Consider the following 22238-nt stretch of genomic DNA (forward strand, 5'->3'; position numbering starts at 1 on the left):
CATGTTTCCTGGTCATGTAAACGTCTTCTTTTGAGAAGTGTCTGTTCATATTCTTTGCTCACTTTTTAATGGGGTTGGGGTTTTTTTGTTTGTTTGTTTGTTTCTTGTAAATTTGCTTAAGTTCCTTGTAGATTCTGGATATTAGACCTTTGTTAGATGGGTAGATTGCAAAATTTTCTCCCCTTCTGTAGTTTGCCTGCTCATTCTGATGACAGTTTCTTCTGCTGTGCAGAAGCTCTTTAGTTTAATTAGATCCCACCAACAATAGACAAGCAGAGAGCCAAATCATGAATGAACTCCCACTCACAACTGCTACAAAGAGAATACCTAGAGATACAGCTAACAAGGGATGTGAAGGACCTCTTCAAGGAGAACTACAATCCTAAGAAAAAGAACAAAGCTGGAGGCATCATGCTACCTGACTTCAAACTATACTACAAGACTACTGTAACCAAAAGAGCATGGTACTAATACCAAAACAGACATACAGAACAATGAACAGAATAGAGACATCATAATTAACAACACACATCTACAACCATCTGATCAAAAACAAGCAATGGGGAAAGGATCTCCTATTCAATAAATGGTGCTAGGAAAACTTGCTAGCCCTATGCGGAAAACTGAAACTAAACCCCTTCCTTACATCTTATACAAAAATTAACTCAAGATGGATTACAGACTTAAGGACTGGGCACAGTGGGTCATGCCTATAATCCCAGCACTTTGGGAGGCTGAGGCAGGTGGATCACCTGAGGTCAGGAATTCAAGACCAGCCTGGCCAACATGGTGAAATTCCATCTCTACTAAAAATACAAAAATTAGCCAGACGGGGTGGCAGGCACCTGTACTTGGGAGGCTGAGACAGGAGAATCACTTGAATCCAGAAGGGTGCAGTGAGCTGAGATTGTGTCATTGCACTCCATCCTAGGCAACAAGAGCAAAACTCTGTCTTTAAAAAAAAAAAGAAAAGAAAAAGAAAAGACTTAAATATAAAACCCAAAACAATAAAAACCCTAGAAGAAAACTTAGGCAATACCATTCAGGACATAGACATGGGCAAAGACTTCACAATGAAAACGTCAAGAGCATTTTTAAATTATAAAGCATCAGCATGAATGATAGAATTGATGAGAGCTGTGAAAAATTGAAGCAGCATGAAGGTAGGCCCCTTACATGTTTTAATTGCACTTACATGTTAAATAATTAGCTTTTATGTATCTAAGTTTTTATATAAGTGCCTGGCAAAATTGTAGACTATTAGTAAAATACATTCTTCACTGGGCCAGGAATATAGTATGGATAATAAAACCTCAACCTCATAAAAAATGTAATTTTCCTGCAAGGTTATGCCTTTCAGAAGCTTGTTGATGTAGTGCTTTTCAATATTTTCTTTTTTATCCAGATACAGGTGTTGTGGATGTTATCATATATGAGGAAAAAAAATGAACATTTATAACAGTTGCTATCCTCTTTCAGTTCCAAATGACAGATGACATAACTCAAAATGGCTTGTAATGGCTTGTATTATTATGTATAATAACAAAATAAAATAACTCTTGGTTAGTGTGTATTAGGTTTTGAGCAATGTGATAGATAAATACATACATACATACATTCCTGTTTATTAATCTAATTCTACAACAATCCTATGAGGTCAATATATTCTTACCTATATAGTACAGGTGAAAAAATTAAGGAATGAAGGCATTACTTCCAAGGTCTCACAATTAGTGAGTATGGAGCTATAATTTGAATAGTCTACCTCCAGGAACTTTCTCTTAACCACCATACTCTACCATGAAGAATTTATTGGCTCACCTATTTGAAAAATCTGAAGTTAATGCTAGTTTCAAGGGAAGCTTGATCTAGTGGTTAAAAATGATGTTGCCGAGGAGTCACTCTTGTTCTGCCTTGCATGGCATTTACTCCATTCTCAAACCCAACATTATGCTTCTTCCAACTACCCTCCTAGTTTCAGTTGCTTTTATTCAGAGTAAAATGACTGTAGCCATTGCAGACTTCAAATGCTCACAACACACCTTCTAGAGGAATAAGAAAAAAAAAAGCTCCTTTTATGGAAAGTCCCCACAAACCACTCCTTGTGTTGTGTTGGTTATGATTGGATTATGTGCCTGAGTATCTGAGAAATAATTACTATATATGAGGAAGTGGGATATACCAATGAGCTTGAGCCAATTGGAGCCCACCTATAACTGAAAATGGGAAACAAACAATTTCCCAAAACAAAAGGAGGACACTATTCCTGGGATGAAGAAAAATGCGGCTTGGACTGCAAACATCAATCCAGTGTCTCCATAGGCACACCTTCCTATTTTTCAAATGTCTGTATCTGTTTTAAGGGAGAAACACTGAAAGTCATATCCATTTTCTATATTCAGCTCCAAGGCAGGTAAAAAATACAGTTCTCTCAGGTCACAATATAACTCTTCACAGCCTGGAAACCTAAAGCTAAGTAGAAAGTGTAACCACTGTTAATATTCCAACTGTCAGTGGTTATTACACCACTGAAAATTTTGGGACACTTTGGTTTTGAGAATGAATAGTGGTCATTTGTTAAGAGTACATACCGTGAAACCCCGTCTCTACTAAAAAGTACAAAAAACTAGCCGGGCGAGGTGGCGGGCGCCTGTAGTCCCAGCTACTCGGGAGGCTGAGGCAGGAGAATGGCGTGAACCCGGGAGGCGGAGCTTGCAGTGAGCTGAGATCTGGCCACTGCACTCCAGCCTGGGCGACAGAGCGAGACTCCGTCTCAAAAAAAAAAAAAAAAAGTACATACCACATTCTTCTAGACTGGAATAACAACAAATATCAGACATAACAGTGAAGAGAGTTCTTGGTCAACCAATTGTCTGCCCCAAGTTCTATCTCTGAATCTCCTTTATCCGTGGTCCTCCACAGCCACTTTGGCAGGGCTTAGGTGAGGAACCTCCCTTCTGAAGTTGTAGCTCTTTAGCAGCCTATTTCCTACTGGTGCAGAAATGGATCCTGGAAATAGCCTGAGGGGTTGAGCAATCGCCAACCATAAGCCAGGCTTGAAATCTGTCTGGTGATAAAAACCCCCTTAGATTTTGAACTCCAATTTGTAAAGTCTGGAAAAGTTCATGAACTAATTAACCAAATCCAAAGACCTTTTGAGTCTTTGTCAAGAACCTACCACAAAGGTCTAATACTACAGGTCTCAGTTCTTTGACCTTTACCTACACCTCAGGGAAATAGGCTCTATATTGGCCCCTGACTTAGGGCAATTCCAAATGACAGACTAGAGTAAGTGGGAGGCATCATTTTTCTATTGTCCACAGGCTGCATAGCACTTACTATATATAAGGCACTGTTCTAAGCACTTCATATAAGTTAACTACTTTTCACAAAAGCTTTTGAAGTTATTATTATTCCCATTTTACTGATAAGAAAATTGAGGCACAGAAAAGTTAGGTGACTTTCCCTGACTGACCTTGGAAAAGTCAGTCAGCTGATAGATAGCCAAGCTGGGATTCAAACTGAGTAAGCCTGGTTCCAAAGCATACACTCTTACTGCGCTCTGTCCACATGTTCTCTATGGGAATAATGACCTCTTTGTTCATCAGAAATGCTTCAGAGGCACCTAGGAGACTAGGCATTTTCCAGTGCCATTATGTTTCCTGCTATATTTCCCTCCTCTCTACCTTGTGGTTATTACTCATTTATCACCTTGGATTACAGGCTGCAGGCAGAAAGGACCTTTGTCCCTTTTCTGTACTACAACAAACCAGCTTCACCCTAAGTTTGGCTCTTGTTTTATGGGACCATATTTCAATAAGTGGAGAACTCTTTCCAATATTCTGAATTTTTATCTTTCAGATTACCTAAAACTATAACCTAGTCAGTATGTATTACAAGTTCGGAGTACAATTAAATGACAATTTAACTTGTTGTTTGGTTTCCCATTATCAAATCTACTCATTTTTTTTTTTTCTGACTTTCACTTAACTTTAGTTCCATCAAATGCATATATGGGAGTCTATCACTTATATCTCCCTATTCTGAGCAACAAACTTTGTATTTGTGATGAATCATCTGTTAGCAAATGTCAGAAAACCAACTTCAACTGGCTTTAATAATAAACAAAAGCACTGGCTTAAGTGCTTCAAAGTTCAGAGATATTTCTGGCTTCAAGAAAAGCTTGAAACAACACCACAGACTTGTCATCAAGGGCTCAACTTCTCTTCATCTTTTACTTTTGACTTTTACGATGTTGGCTCCATGCCTAGTCTCCACACAGTAACCCCTGCTCTGTTCGGCTGGCAGTTTCAGGCTCTCTCCTCATAGGAGTAAAATGGCTACAGCAGTTCCAGATCTTGCAACTTCACACCACACCATCCAGGGTAAGAGGAATCGGTTTCTCTCTCAAGGCACAGAAACGTCTTGACCACATTGTGTGGTTAGGAAGCAAGAGGAAAATATGTTGGTTGACTAAAGCCTGTAAGCATCCACCAGGGAGCCAGTGGTAGAGGTAATCTTCCCTGAATCGCACAATGAAAATAAGAGATGAGTCTTTCCAAAGAAATCCCAGAAAGGTGAAGAATGTTGTAGGGTCCCAGAGGCCCCCTGCTTTCTGTTTGTGTCCTGACTGAAAATCACAGAGTGTGTTGACTGGTCTGTGACCCAGCCAGTTGCAAGTTTTTTTCCAGCAGGCTTGAACCCCGACTGGGGCCTTGAACATTCCCAGGGACTGATAATGGTACCTAGATTGTGGCACAAAACACTAAAAGAAACTAGCCATGGCCCTGAGCCAGGAATATATTTCCTTAAGGAATATGGAACAAGCAATATGGTTCCTTAAACCTGCATAGAAACTCGCATACTCTGACCCCTTCACTGTGGACATGCGAGGGGGTCAGGGAATGGAGTTTATATGCAGGCAGAACACTCCTTTTCTCTTACTGTATGTCAGGAGCATTGCTGCAGCATTCTGTAAGTAAGTTACCCTAATAAAGGTTTTAGACTGATCACCCTGGCCTTTAGTGCTTCTTTCTTTAGAATCCTAACTGGCCTCATCCAGGGATGGCTTGGGATACTCCCTTGTGGAAACTCCCCTCCTGCTATTGCTTTTGGGGTGATACCAGCTGTGAGTTCTGTGGAGTGAAACAAATGGATATTATGCCATACGAGGCCGAGGCAGAAGAATGGCGAGAACCCAGGAGGCGGAGCTTGCAGTGAGCCGAGATCGCGCCACTGCACTCCAGCCTGGGCGACTGAGCGAGACTCTGTCTCAAAAAAAAAAAAAAAAAACAAAAAAAAACAGAGAGGTCAATTGCAGCCAAACAGAGTCAAAGCCAAAGCCAGGTTATTGAATAACTTTTCTAAAAACTTTCATACGTTGGAAAGGTATAAAGAATAAAAAGTATCACTTCAACAGAGTTGTAAACTACTGCTCTAAGATAAGTCATCTAGTTTCACTGCTCTGGGAATGCCAAATTTTAATTTTTTAAAAATTTATTTTACATATCTTTGATGAAATAGTGATTTTTTTTTTACTTTTTTAATTAAGAAAGGTAATATTTTCAAGCACCTTCCCAAAGATACTTTCTGATATATAAACAAATCTGATACATGAGAAGTTCACCAATAAATTTAGAAATAGTCACTATAAATCTGAATTTCTTTAGGCTTTATTTCTAATTGAAAAATAATAATTGTATGTATTTATGGGGTGCAATGTGATCTTTTAATATAGGCATACATTGTAGAATAATCAAATCAGAGAACTAAAACTGTATATAAACCCCCAACCTACCTTTCCTATATGAGCAATGGGTTATCTACTAATTTGTAACTTTTTAATTAAGTGATATTTCAGGGTTTTCTCACCTATCAAAGGAAGAATTTCTAAATCCATGTTATTTCAAGCAGATTACAACAAAAATTATATTTGCTTCTTTATCTAGGAAAGCCTACATTAACTAATCCAAGGAAATTTAAATCTATCAGACTATCATACCATATCAAACTTACGTTATAGAAGAAAATGTTTATGTATGTGTATAAATAATGGCTTCTCAACTTGAAAAAAGTCTCCATATGACAGTCTTTGAACTAAATGATGAATTAACACAACGCTTTTTAAATTCAATGTTTGTCATCTTTTTTAATCCCAGAGACAATGTAAAATTTCTCAAATCAATTAAGTTTAAGTAACTAACTTCAGTTTCACAAATGGGTGTCAAAAGCATGCCAAAATAATATAATCATATTTGTAAAACACTGTTTTTCAGGATGTATAATCTCTGCTCTTACAATGTATCCTATAATCTTATTTTAATAAAAATACCCTGAGGGGCCCAACAAAATTTACTTCACTGTCAAAATCTTTGGGTTCCCAGCAACAGCACAAGGCTCTTCTATTCTGAGGTAGCTGAACTCTCAGAGATCCGTTTGGAAAAGTGAGTCAAAGGATTTGTGTGATAGTTTATCATCTACCTGAATTACTGTCTTAAAAAGATGTCAGAAGCTGGGTTTGGTCATTTGGGGGAAGAAAATGACTAAAAAGGATGTGTCAAAAATATGTGAGAAAATATTCACTTGTTTGGAACCAAGAAAGTTCCAGATTCAGAATCTGGACAAAGGGTAGAAGACTCCACAAATATAGCAAGTAGCAAAGGCAGAAATCCTTGGTCAGGAGATGACAAAAGAAACATGCACCCAGTTCCCCAGTCATGAAGCTAATGCAATCAATTTAAGGGCCCATCTTTTGCACAAATCCCTTCCAAAGTCTGGACAAGAAACCAACACTGTATTTACATGATCCTCAATTTCTGTAAAACTTTCAAAAGTAAAATATTTTTAAAATAGTCAGTGAAGACTTCTGTATACCCTCTGATTCCTTCTATCCCATTCTGCTTCCTGTCTGGAGATACTAGAGTAGTTGTGGCCCTGGCTGAGGGGAATTTTAGTTGGAGTTACATTTACCTCATATATGAAATATATATGAATATATGAATCATATAGAAGTTCCCAAATTTGACAATTCCTAAAAATGCACCTGACATAACCAATATCAAGTTGTGAAACTACCAGAAGCTTTTATCCACTATCAATTTTTTAAAACCCACAAAATTTGGTACTTCCATCCATGGCAGAATAACTGGGTTCAGACTTTACCCTCCCATAAAAAGCAACCTTATTAATGTGCCAAATATATTAAATAACTAATAATGGGGCATTAAACTACAAACAAGACTTTGATTCTTGAGAGAAGAAAGGCACATGTGGAGAATTCCACATTTTTCCTGGCTTTCTCCTTCAGGAAAAATTTCCCAGTCGTGAAGCAGGGAGTTAAACCCCCAGCAGAAAGCAATGGACTTGCTGAGCTGAGGAAGCAGAATTTGGAGGTTAGGATGCTGAAGTGGCTGGAATTTCCTGAGCAGGGCTTTAGAAAGGATGGAGCTGCATACAGAAGTAAGCACGAGTTTCCCCCAAGGGTCCTTAGGGGAAGCTGGACTGCACATGTGCAAAGCAAAATTCTGTAAGGCCTAAGAGAAATAGTGACTCTGGGACCTAACGCTGAACTGAGATGGCAGATGGTATACAGTACTGGGAATTTTGGAATTCTGGCCCAAACAGAATGGAGAGGCCTCGCTAAGCACCACAGTCACTCAGCTGAGACCCCCAAAAAGCTAACACATGAGAAGAGCCATGCTATACAACAAAGAACAAAACAATCAAGTGGAGAAGAAGGATATGATAATATCAGGCCCCGATCCACGTGTGTATTAAACAGAAAATCTTCAAAGGGAAGCAGCAGAGTATCACAATAGGTTGGCAGAGCACAGAGGCAGGACTTCCTGAGAAGCCTGGAATCATTTGGTGTCAGGGAAGTCAGGGCCCAGCCACCAACACAGGGTTTAGGGCAGGGCTCCTGAGAGAGCATGGCAGCATTACAGTACCTGAGAAACATGCCAGATTATCAAAACCCAAAACCCTTGTTATGAGATCAGGACTCCAGGTAAGAGAAGTTGGGCACATGTAAGGTTCAGACTAACTGCAAATGGAAAAATTTTGGAGGTAGAACTGTTTCAGTACCTCCCGTCTCCAGTCAGAGTCAGCTCTAGAAATTAGGAACAGGACAGACACTGCATTTAAAAGGTAAGTGGTCCCGACTACACGGATCACTTAGATCAATAGTAAAGGAAGATGGAGAATCAAACAATCAGTGAAAGGAGAAAGCTTGGTGACTCTAAGTCTGAGTTCAGAGGAGACAACAGCGACCATAATTGAACAGGAGAGAGCTCAATGGAGGGATGCTGGTGGAGAAGCTGCACAGTGCAAACCCACGTGGGCAAGACCTATGAGACCCTGTGATCAGAACAAGGAAGGCAACTTGCCTCCACCACAAAATTGCTTGGGGGACCAATCTTGGTTTTCTTCCTGCTGTTTTAAATGCATTGTCCGGTTCCTAATGAGGACAGCATTTCACTCACAGACCAGGACAGCAGTGACCATTAATGATTCTAAAATTGCCAACAAGCGCATAAGTGAAAAACTCGGGTTGTGTTCTCAATATGGCATTGACATTTGCTAGATTGACCTTGTTAATGCAGTCAAAGAACTAATTAACAATCAAAGGGAGTATTTTCACCACAGAGCAGTCTGTGAGCGGACTGCCTCTGAATACCTTCGAAGTCCTAGGAAATCAAGCATTAGGAATGTATTCTGGATCCTCCAGGCCAGAAACAGCCTTGCCGGTGATAATTATGAGACCGACTGGGCCTAACAACAAAGAAAAGAGTGAGCCAATCTTGGTAACCAGGAGTTTTGGAATGCAGAGCTTGTTGATCTGTTCCAGTGGCATTTGTGTTTGTTTCTGCAAAAACTGTTTTTAAAAAATAGCATCAGAACTAAGAGATAAAACCACTGTAAAGGAATATATAGTATCATGAACAACTATAGCTGAAGTAATCGTGTACTGAAAAACACAAATAAGTGAACTTAATAAGCTAATCATCAGGGCGGTTACATATAAAAATGCATATAAAATCAATACTACTCAACCGTTTATGCTTCTATTTCACTCGCTGACCTAAAATTTTAAACCTAGAATTTTAGTATTACATTTTAATACTTCATTCATCTTATCTTTAAAATTTGTTTTACAATTTGTCTTTTGGTTATGTTGGTAATCAGCATGATTTACTGTATTTATCATTTAACTGGTTTTACTACTCACTACCAGTGTTTCTACAATACAACTCCAGTGTTCTCAAAGGGTTTTTTAATGGTGATATAACTTTTTGTCAGTTAGAGGCGATCTCTGAGTAATATCAGGTATGAAGCTTGTGTAGTACATTTTCTGAGTTTTGCATATTGTAGAATGTGCTTTTGTTGCCACCGTATAAGAGAGGCAATACGCCCACAGGTGGGATCTTTAGTCATAACATTGTCATCCTCTCCCTCACCACCATCAGTATTGCTTCTAGCATTGCCATCTAGCAACAAAGATATCCTAGACTCACTAAATGTTTTTTCTTATACAAATGATCTGATTTTTCTTATTTGGATGTTTGTGGAATTTTTTTTTTATTTATCTTGTGAAATTCAGATACCTCAGCATGATATGTCTAAATACTGGTTTCATTTCATTTATGCTGCCTGATTCTCAATGAGAATCTCAATGAGACCCCTTATTCTGCAGACTCAATGCTTTCTTCAGTTTAGGAAAGTTTTGTGTAGCTACGACTTCAGTTACTGATTTTTTACCATTTGTTCTGATCTCTGTTCATTTATCTGTTATGTTGATTCTCCTTAATCTTTCATGTTTCATCTTCACTGTCATCTCCGTATCTCAATCCTTTTGCCTTATATCCTAGAATAGCTTCTCTAATGTGTGCCTCACATCACTGATTCCCTTTTTTGTGGTGTCAGTCTTTAATCTTTATTATTTCTAATGCATTTTAAAATTCTCAAATGGCAATTTTAGCATCATTCTAATATTTACTTACCTTGTCTGGCTCTGTTTTCATCTCAGTCTTTTGCCTTATTGCCTTACTTCCTCTTTGTTCTCTTTTTCCATTGTCCACATTTTGAATTATTAAAATTATAAAACGAGGTGTTTTCAAATTTCCTTCCATGTACTACAATCTGTTATTATCATGTATGCACCTGCATTTAAATGTACTTTTTTTTTTTTTTCAAGACAGAGTCTCACTCCATTGCCCAGACTGGAGTGCAGTGGCACAGTCTCAGCTCACTGCAACCTCCGCCTCCCGGGTTCAAGGGAGTCTCATGCCTCACCCTCCCTAGTAGCTGGGATTACACGCACCTGCCACCACGCCCAGCTAATTTTTGTATTTTTAGTAGAAACGGGGTTTCACCATATTGGCTACGCTGATCTCAAACTCCTGACCTTGTGATCCACCCACCTGAGCCTCCCAAAGTGCTGGGATTACAGGCGTGAGCCACCGCACCCAGCTTAAATGTTCTTTTTTATGCCACAAAATCTGTTTATAGATAACTTGTGTAAAGAGTACACTATCATAGGTAACAAAATCAGCTGATTTTTATTCGTTTTTTCACTGCTTGGATTTTAAAAGAAAATACATTTTTATTAACCAAGTGGTACTAAATTCTCCAAATGCCCCCTGAAACTTCTGCTAGTATTATCACATTTTGTCTTAGCTATTCAAATAGTATATTTATGTATGTACCTTTTTATCTTTCCTTAGGTAATGCCTTTTTAATAAGCACAACTACTTAGAACTCCTATCAATCATATCAAATGTATGCATATATATACACACACCTATTAAAAGAGAATTACATACATTGCCCAGATACAGTTTCAAGTATGTCTTATGCAAACAATACAAATTTCTAATCAACTTTAGTTTGAACACCAAATTCCTTTACCTATGTTTATTCAAAAAATATTTTCTGCATGATTCTTGAAGTATAAACAAGAATAAGACAGAAACAGTCCCTTGCACATGACTATTGATTTAATTCCTTTTTCTTAACGAACAGGCAAGACATTGGTTGCACCTGCTTGCTTCTTTAACCTTGCAATATTTTAGAACTTGCTCACATGCACTGAATCTTTAAAGTGATCACAATTTTTTTCTCAGCTTGATTTCAAATGAGTATCACTTCCTGTTTCTGCAAGGACTGAAACCACCTTCTTATTTCCACAGGGATTGTGATAGGCTTATATCCTGGGAGGCACAGACCATACCTAACTGATGCCTAACTAGCTTCCTCTCCATGTGAGGGCCAAACTTGGTAACCCTTTTCCAATGGACCCAGAAAGATAACTTGATTACTTTATGGAATCACCACATAATTTTTCTTCTTTCCTTCGAAGATTTTCTTGACTCCCCAGAGTCACTTCTTAGCACCAGTTGGATTTCCAACAGTCCTTCAGCTTCCTATCCATCACCACAGTTTATCACTTTGTTGTCTTGCTATATTTGCCACAGTTGAACTGCCACATATTTTCATTTCATACAGTTGGTCTGCATTTACCTGAGTAGAATTTGTGGACCGCAAAGTTGTCGGAGCTGTCACAATTATACTTCATCATGCTTAGGCCTCTCGTCAGTTAAAGTACTGTGTTAGCTATAGGTGTCGAAATGTTCAGCAAGTTTTTGTTCCTTTTGACTTTCTGTGGTAATTTACTATAGTGATTTAGGGTGAAGTTAGCCTAGGGCAGGTATTTGGAGCAATAAAGCACTGCCCTCTGGAAGATTTACTTGTTTCTTGCCTCTCACACTGAGTACTAAAATACAATCATTCTGTATCAGAACAATTGTTCCCCCATTTACAATGAACTGGTCTTTTATGGTATATGACAGAACCAATGTGAAAATTCTTTGCAGGCAAAAATCTTAAAAGATTTCTCAAACACACTTCCCAGTAACCTGTTGTTTCTGGCCATAATATTTATACTTTTGAACTCTGTAGTGTTGGTACATCGACAGTAAGTGACACACTGTAAATTTGTCTTTCCTGGGAAGAGTGGAGCATGCTATAGTTATTCAAGAGTCACACTTCAGGGTTTACACACACACACATACACACACACTACTCTGAATATCTGTTAGGGCACTTAACAGTGCGTACTTTTCCTTTTTCCTTTATAGCTAAAACCCAATCACCAGGAACTGCCCATATTCCAGACAAGAGAAAAATGAAGCAGTGTGTATAAAGAGATAACGATAGAGAGATATCAGATGTAACCTTATTTCTAAGTACCTCACTAGTCAGTTGATGATCCTTTCCTGACCACATAGATGTTCTGGAAGACATTCATCAGTAACAAATTGTGGATGTTCTATTTTGCCTATCTCTCTAAGTTGTTTACTGCCTTGTTTTTCAATGAGAATGAAACCAACATTAGACTTTACAAGATGCCGCTTTTCACCCTTCACTTTATCACCTCCTTCTTATACATTTTGTGATGAAAGGTTTGATTCCATCCCAATCTCAGACTAGCAGTTTTAGAAGTCCACTGGCAAATGTGCAGGACTCTGAAGCTAGATCTGGTAAATGAGTGAGAGGAATAATATCCATTTGTCCACAAACCAGCAAAGACTCACTATCACATTGTTTACCTGGCTGCGCTCTGTGGAATGGACCAGGCTGATTCATAGACCGGGTACTATTGGATGTCAGGGACAGATACGGAAAGCCAAAAAGTGTTACTAACTCTAAACATCTGCTATGATAAGTCCAAGAAACTTCTTCCTATTTCAGTGGCAAATATTGGATTTGTTACTTGATTTTTGTCAGTGGGAAGAAGGATGGCATCAAATTGCTGCTTTCAACAAGCCTCATCCTAGTGGTACATGCTCACGATAAAGTAAGGGAATTTAATAATGTTTTCTCTCGACATTTTTAGATACTACATCTTATGTGTACAAAATCCCAGCACAACTGATTGAAAAGTAACAAATAAAAATTATCATAAATTCACTTCTCTTCACAAAGCTTTGAAGAAAGGAATTCTTTGATAGATATATGAGGATTTAATTTCAGTGATTCAGACATGAGGCAGTGTAGAAAAACAGCAAGCTCTTTGTTACAAAAATGAGTCAGGAGTCTTTGTTTCAATGTTACACTGTCACCTAATAATTCAGTGACTTCATCATGAAATCTCCACTCTTCAGATTTTCCTTTCTAAAATGAGGAAATATAGCTAGCTGTCTTTTCGGATTCTTTGTTTTTGTTTTAATGGAAATGGTTTGTTGACTAGAGGGCAGTGAAAAAAAAAAATGATTCCGAGCTTGGATTTTGCATACGAGTATGATTTGGAAATATATTTGCTCATTTTATTTTTTAAGATAAAATTGGCCATTTGGATTAATTTCCTGTGTGATTTGTAATGAATTAACTCAGTCTGATCACCTGCCATGTATGTGGAAAAGCCTCATACTCTGAAAAATGACAAAACAATAAAAATTCTACAAAATTCTCATAGAACAGGGAAGAAAACAGCCTAAATATGGTTCATTGCAGTTTAACTACATGATGAAATGCAATTTAATAATGAATAATCTGGCCAGCAGAAGAGAATGTAGAAAGTAATTGTTAGATGAAGTGAACAGTTTAAGCACAAATGGTAAATTCAAGAATAGTTCCACAAGAACGAAAAGGAAGAAATAAGCATCTTCAAGGAATCTCACATAAGAAGAGACAATAGATTTTTATGTCTGATTAGTTATAGAGAGAGGTGCAGAGGGGTTCCAATCTCATGGATATCACTATAGATCTTTTCTTTACTAATTCATATATGAATTTATATTGCATCATTGTATGACAGTCAGAATAATGCCGCCCCCCAAGAAATTCATATCCTAATCTCCAGAACCTACAACTATATTACAGGAAGATTACAGATGTGATTAAGTTCAGCATCTTGACATGCAGGGATAATCCTGGATTATCCCGTTGTGTCCGGTGTGATCACAGGAGTCCTCCTGAGAAGGAGGTAGAAGGGTCAAAGTCAGAGGAGATGTGATGATGGTAGTAGGGTCAGAGTCAGAAAAAATGCAGTGTATTTTGCTACTAGTTTTGAAGCTAGAGGAAAGGGGACTCTGGCCAAGGAATTCAGGTGGCCTCTAGAAGAAAGGAAAGGCATGAAAATCTATTCTCCCCAGAGCCTCCAGAGAAAACACAGCCCTGCCTGCACCTTAATTTCAGACCAGTGGAATCCATTTCATACCTTTGACCTTCAGAATTGTAAGATAATACATTTGTGTTGTTTTAAGCTACTAACTTTGCAGTAATTTGTTATAGCAGACATAGAAAACTCATCCACCTTGTGTCCCCACCCATTCATTCATTTCAGCCCCCAGTTGACCTAGTACATCATGTCTAATTAACCTCTCTAAAAAGTCATTTTTATCCTAGCACTTCTTGTCTAAAACTTTCAGTGGTCCCTCAATCCTCAAATGGAAAAATCTATTCTTGAGCTAGAAATTATAATTATTAACGTTATCCCCAGTCACCTTCCCAAGCTTAGGCATCAGTACTGATCACACAGATATTTATTCCAACTAGACTGAGTTTTTGCCTAGTTTACATTGCTACGTTTTTCTTGAAAGTTAATATCTCCAATACATCTATGCATAATAAAATTCTCTTATCTGAGAGGGTTTCTAAACATTAATAAAAAAATAAATAGATTTACATATATAAAATATTCAACTGTCTGAATGCTTAAAAGTAATGGGGAGAAATATGTAAGACAAGCACAACAAAAGAATATTTTTACAAGGTTAATGTCTAATTATAAAATTAATATAAATGACAAACACATAGACGACTTTGGATAAATGTACAAATGATCTAAAAAGAAAATTTAACTGAAAAAAATAAGGATAAATATGCAACTAAGTAAATTCAATTTAAATAATGATACATTATTTTAACCTATAAATTAGTAAATATTTAAAATTATAATAATAATGTCAAGTACGCAGTGGAACACTTTCCTTAACAATGACTTTAAAAAGTGACAGTTCTACTATAGAGCATTTTGGCAGTACATACTAAGAGCACTGAAAATGTAATCTTCCTGCTGGGCTCAGTGGCAGTTTGGGAGGCCAAGGCGAGCGGATCACTTGAGGTCAGGAGTTCGAGACTAGCCTGGCCAACATGGTAAAATCCCGTCTCTACTGAAAAAAATACAAAAATTAGCCGGGTGTGGTGGCACATGCCTGTAGTTCCAGCTACTCGGTAGGCTGAGGCATGAGAATCGCTTGAACTCAGAAGGCAGAGGTTGCAATGATCCAAGATTGGGCAGCTGCACTCCAGCCTGGATGACAGAAGGAGACTCTGTCTAAAAAAAGAAAAAAAAAAGTAATCTGCCATTTGCCATTTGATTAACTTATCCATTTAAATTTGTATATATTTATATAAAGTTCAGATTGTCTGAGTGGGTAGTGATTTAAATTATGGTACATATATTTTGTGAAATCTATGTATCCTAGAGGCTTTTAGAATTTGGAAAATGCAAATTAGAGAATTATAGGTAATGTACAAGACAACAGTAAACACATAAAAATGTTATCAGTAGTGATCAGAAGTGATGACATTATTTTTCTATTTTATTTTTTCTTTTCAGAGTTTAGAAATATTTTATTTGGAGTGCATATTTATCTTGTGTAAAAATAAGCTATATTAAATATATATATATTATATATATATATATATTCTACTCATCTTTCAAGTCTCACCTTAATACTGGTTCCCCTATGATTTTTCTTTCTTTTATCAGACCAACATTATATATTGCTCTTTCACTTCTAAAGCACTGCACAACAATTCTCACAGAACTTTGAACATGCTACTTTACTTTCAATTTTTTATGAGCATAGCAAAGGGGACAGTCATGTATATTTCTTTATAGGACTTTTAACATGTAGTTCAATATCTAAATTATAGTAGGTGATCAATTAATGTTTTTTGTCAAATAAGCCTAACTCATTTCAGAACAGGTTCTATGTTCCAAACAAACATAGATATTTTTTCCCTGTACGATTGACAGATATTTTTAAAAAGTAAAATTCTAAAAGAAGAAAGTATGTTTAATTACATTTTGTATCACTAATACAATAAAAGAAAACCAGAAAATCAGGAGGGGGATCCCATTCAACACTTTTTAAAAGAAGAAAAGTTTCTGATAAAACCTGGACACCCAAAACTCTCCCTAAGCTTTTTGGTCCATAATCTGCTGGGATCATCCAATCCTCAGTGGCTGAGTATTGCCAGTGTTTCCTGTTAGGTAAGAAGCACTAACTGTGATGCTATACCAAATACCTTTCAGATCAACAAGGACTGAACTTTTCCCCTTGACCTGAACTATTGGATTAATTACCCATGTCAAAGTACTACCACCTGCCTGAGTTTGGAAATCACCCATGATGGAAACCATCATTGATGTTTACTCCCAAGGATATAAATGTCAATCCTAAAATATATGTGCCCCTGTCATACCTTTTTGGATATTGCAGTTGAATTGTTCAATCATATTCATTGTGGGTCAATTCTAGAGCTATGTCAATTTCCCTACCCCAGTCCAGCTTTCTTTCCTTTGCCAGAGACACATACTACAAAAGTCCCTACATGCTTCATGGTGATAGTTGTCCTGTTGCTGACCTGTCCTTTGAGAGCGAAAAAAAAAAAAAAAATAGTGACATAATGTTTTCTCTTTACCTGATACAATATCAGTTTGGATTTTTGTAAATATTAATATACTTTTCATAGAAAAGGAAATTTAGTCAAGCACTGAATGGCCACTGTACTTAAACAAAGGGAAAAATTACAAAGATCTAGTCTCCCTGTTTAAATATATCTCCAATGAGAAGCAGAAGGAAAACCCCTGCCCAATAAATCTTCAGTATGTGATGCAAGGTCTAAACTTGAGGCTCAATATTATGTACTGCCTTGACATCTGGTGAAATCAGAAGGGCTTTGAATAGCCTAACTGCTATGTCTCCTCCCAAACCTGCTCCCACAGATAAGATTTCCTAGCCAAATGGCCCTCCTTATCAAAGGCACCAGACACAGTTTCTGCTTATTCCTGAGTACTGGGTTTCAATTTCCTGCCAACTTGTAGAGTTATTCAAATAAGCTGATCACATCTTCCACAGGAACCAGGGGACACATCACCCTTTTAATTCTACAAAATCTGCCTTCTGCAGCCCCTGGCTGTTCACTCTGTTTCTGAGTTCAACCCCTGTGTGACCCTGCATGACATACGATGTCCTCCTCCCCGCAAGCTGTGAACGTATGTGATTAATAAATGCTGTCCATTTCATCATTTTAGTGTCAAGTGTCGTATCTTCAGCCATCCCCATAACCTTAGGGTGGTAATTCCTCTCTCACCAACTGAGTGAATAGGAGGCGATTAAAACACATCAGTAAGAGAGCTTCTTGAAAATGTCTGATATGCTTATGTATATAAATTTATTCTCATCATTTTTCTTCTTCAGAATGATAATCTTTGGAAAATGTAGTTTCTTGTAAAATCTCGGCTGGACGCTATGTCTCACACCTGTAATCCCAGCACTTTGGGAGGCCAAAGCGGGTGGATAACCTGAGGTCAGGAGTTCAAGACCAGACTGACCAACGTGGAGAAACCCAACCTCTACTAAAAATACAAAATTAGCCAGAGTGATGGCACAAGCCTGTAATCCCACTGACTGGGAGGCTAAGGTAGGAGAATTGCTTGAACCCAGGAGGCATACGTTGTGGTGAGCGGAGATAGTGCCATTGCACTCCAGCGTGGGAAACAAGAGAGAAACTTCATCTCAAATTAAAAAAAAAAAAACTTCACAATTTGATATGTCTAGAATGATGGGTATGGGTCAACAACTGTATATTCAATATTACTCTCACTGTGACTCTCTCCAGCACACCAGACACACTCAGCCATATCCAGAACTTCAAGTCTCCATTTCCTTTCCATAAAGCCTTCAAAGTACATACACTGAAAATATTGTAATGATTATAATTAGCATTCAAGTCCAGGGCAAGGCTTTCTGTGAGGGAAGGACTAGAGAATGAAGATCTTTTAGAGCACTGATGGAAGAAAGTTGCTCCTAAAAAATGTTTTCTTTTTGTTTGTTATTTCACTTTAAGTTCCCTGATCCAAGTGCCGAACATGTAGGTTTGTTAGACAGGTATATGTGTGCCATGGTGGTTTGCTGCACCTATCAACCCTTCATCTAGGTTTTAAGCCCCTCAGGCATTAACCATTTTTCCTAATGTTTTCCCTCCCCTTGACCACCATGCCCCGACTGACCCCAGTGTACATTGTTCCTCTCCCTGTATCCAGGTGTTCTCATTGTTCACCTCCCACTTGTGAGTGAGAAAATGTGGTGATTGGTTTTCTGTCCCTGTGTTAGTTTGCTGAGGATGATGGCTTCCAGCTTCATCCATGTCCCGACAAAGGACATGATCTCCTTCCTCTTTATGGCTGCATAGTGTTCCATGGTGTATATGTACCACATTTTTTTAATCCATTCTATCATTGATGGGTATTTTGGTTGGTTCCATGTCTTTGCTATTGTAAATAGTGCTGCAATAAACATAAATGTGCATGTGTTTTTATAGTAGAATGATTTATATTCCTTTGGCTATATATCCAGTAATGCAGTTCCTGGGTCAAATGGTATTTCTGGTTCTATATCCTAGAGGAATCACCACACTGTCTTCCACAATGGTTGAACTAATTTACATTCCCATCAACAGTGTAAAAGCATTCCTATTTTTTCACAGCCTTGTCAGCATCTATTGTTTCCTGACTTTTTAATAACTGCCATTCTGACTGGTATGAGGTAATATCTCCTTGTGGATTTGATTTCCATTTCTCTAATGACCAGTGATGGCGAGCTTTTTTCATGTTTTTTGGCCACATAAATGTCTTCTTTTGAGAAGTGTCTGTTCATATCCTTTGCCCGCTTTTTGATGGGGTTGTCTGGTTTTTTTCTTATAAATTTGTTTAAGTTCCTTGTAGATACTGGATATTAGATCTTTGTCAGACGAGTAAATTGCAAAAATTTTCTCCCATTCTGTAAGTTGCCTGTTCACTCTGATGATAGTTTCTTTGGCTGTGCAGAAGCTCTTTAGTTTAGTTAGATTCCATTTATCAATTTTGGCTATTGTTGCAATTGCTTCAGCATTTTAGTGATGAAGTCTTTGCCCATGCCTATGTCATGAATGGTATTGCCTGGGTTTTCTTCTAGGGCTTTTATGGTTTTGGATTTTACATTTAAGTCTTTAATCCATCTTGAGTTAATTTTTGTATAAGGTGTAAAGAAAGGGCCCAGTTTCTGTTTTCTGCATGTGGCTAGCCCAGTTTTCCCAGGACCATTTATTAAATAGGGAATCCTTTCCCAATTGCTTGTTTTTGTCCGATTTGTCAAAGATCAGATGGTTGTAGATGTGTGGTGTTATTTCTGAGGTCTCTGTTCTGTTCCACTAGTCTATATGTCTGTTTTGGTACAAGTACCATGCTGTTTTTGTTACTGTAGCATTGTAGATACTTTGAAGTCAGGTAGCATGATGCCCCCAGCTTTGTTCTTTTTGCTTAGGACTGTTTTGACTACGCAGGGTCTTTTTTTGGTTCCAAATGAAATTTAAAGTAGTTTTACCTAAATCTGTGAAGAATGTCAATGGTAGTTTAATAAGAATCGCATTGAATCTCTAAATTACTTCAGGCAGGATGGCAATTTTCACGATATTGACTCCGCCTATCTGTGAGGATAGAATGTTTTTCCATTTCTTTGTGTTCTCTCTTATTTCCTTGAGCAGTGGCTTGTAGTTCTTCTTGAAGAGGTCCTTTACATCCCTTGTTAGCTATATTCCTAGGTATTTTATTATCTTTGTAGCAACTGTGAATGGGAGTTCATTCATGATTTGGCTCTATGCTGTCTATTGTTGGTGTAGAGGAATTGATTTTTCCACATTGATTTTGTATCCTGAGACTGCTGAATTTGCTTATCAGCTTAAGGAGATTTGGGGCTGAGATGATAGGGTTTTCTAAATATAGAATCATGTCATCTGCAAACAGAGACAATTTGACTTCCTCTCTTCCTATTTGAATAACATTTATTTCTTTCTCTTGCCTGATTACCCTTGCCAGAACTTCCAATACTATCTTGAATAGAAGTGGTGACAGAGGGCATTCTTCTCTTGTGCAGGTTTTCAAAGGGAATGCTTCCAGCTTTTGCCCATTCAGTATGATATTGACTGTGGGTGTGTCATAAATAGCTCTTATTATTTTGAGATATATTTCATCGATACCTAATTTATTGAGAGTTTTTTACATGAAGGATGTTGGATTTTATTGAAGGCCTTTTCTACATTTATTGAGATGATCATGTGGTTTTTGTCTTTGGTTCTGTTTATGTAATGGATTACGTTATATTGATTTGCGTATGTTCAACTAGCCTTGCATCCCAAGGATGAAGCTGACTTCATCGTGGTAGATAAGCTTTTTGATGTGCTGCTGGATTTAGTTTTCCAGTATTTTATTGAGGATTTTTGCATCAATGTTCATCAGGGATATTGGCCTGAAGTTTTATTTTTTTGTTGTGTCTCTGCCAGGTTTTGGTATCAGGATAATTCTGGCCTCATAAGATGGGTTACAAAGGAGTCCCTCCTTTTCAATTGTTTGGAATAGTTTCAGAAGGAATGGCACCAACTCATCTTTGTACCTCTGGTAGAATTCGGCTGTGAATTCACCTGGTCCTGGGGTTTGTTTGTTTCTTTGTTTGTTTTTGTTGTTGTTGTTCTTGTTTGTTTTTGGTTGGTAGGCTATTAATTACTGCCTCAATTTCAGAAATTGTTATTGGTCTATTCAGGGATTCGACTTCTTCCCGGTTTAGTCTTGGGAGGGTGTATGTGTCCAGGAATTTATGCATTTCTTCTAGATTTTCTAGTTTATTTTCAGAGAGATGTTTATAGTTTTCTCTGATGGTAGTTTGTATTTCTGTGGGGTCAGTGGTGATACCCCCTTTATCACTTTTTATTGTGTCTATTTGATTCTCCTCTTTTCTTCTTTATTTGTCTAGCTAGTGGTCTATTTTGTTAATAATTTCAAAAAAACTAGCTCCTGGATTTATTGATTTTTTGAAGGGTTTTTCATGTCTCTAGCTCCTTCAGCTCTGTTCTGATCTTAGTTATTTCTTCTCTTCTGCTAGCTTTTGGATTTGTTTGCTCTTGCTTCTCTAGCTCTTTTAATTGTGAAGTTATAGTGTCAGTTTGAGATCTTTCTAGCTTTCTGATATGGGCATTGGAAAAAACGTTTTCAAAAGTTCATGACCCAGAATCAAAATGCCTTGAAACTGTAGCTTGAATGAGCATTCCATGTTTTCCATCTGCATCTTCATTCCCTTGTGCTTTTTATATCAACCTTAAGGAAACAGGGGCATGATTTAAAGAGCGATGTAACAGGATGCAAATTGTCTCCAAACTTAGTCTTTAGCTATCACCTTGATTATGAGCTAGAAACTTGGCATCCTAAAGACTCCATTTTCCAGCCTACCTTGCTCCTACCTGTGACGTATATTGTGTGAGGCTCCTGTGAAGTCTTCTTAAAGGAGACATCACGTCTGTCTCCTCTCCATTTTCCTCTTTCCTGAAGCCTGGAATATGACATGAGGACTTGAGCTTCAGCAGCTATTTTGAACCATGAACAGAATGCCATGGATGAAAGAACATCAAAAGAAAAAACTTGAGATTTGTATAAACTATTCAGGCCACTATACTAGCCCCAAACTCCCTATCTCTAGACTTTCTCAACAACAACAACAAAAAGTAAATGTCTAGCTTGTTTATGTATCTGTTACATGCAGCTGAACTTCCTTCTAATTGACACAGGCAATATACCTAGAACTGCTATTCAACCAGTTTATACCAGTAAAGTCATGCTATACTGAAATCTAAAATTCTGCCACATAGGTTACTGAGGAAAAACTCCATCTAATAATCTCACATAGCATCAACAAAGGCAGGAAATTGAGCCTACAAGTCTTGCCAGTATAGACATGGGACACTCCTGGTGGCTGCTGAGCTGGTGGCAGCAATAGTGCCAGTAGCATTTTCTGGTCCCACCTGCTATTTTAAAGTAGCTCAAGATTTGCAAGGACAAGGTAGCAGAGCAGATGGCAGAAACACACACTGGCAGCAACATTGTCGTCACTAGTTGATGACAGTGATAGCTAGAGTCTGATTGA

Source organism: Theropithecus gelada, chromosome 15 (genome assembly GCF_003255815.1).
Source record: "Theropithecus gelada isolate Dixy chromosome 15, Tgel_1.0, whole genome shotgun sequence".
NCBI classification, from domain to species: Eukaryota; Metazoa; Chordata; class Mammalia; order Primates; family Cercopithecidae; genus Theropithecus; species Theropithecus gelada.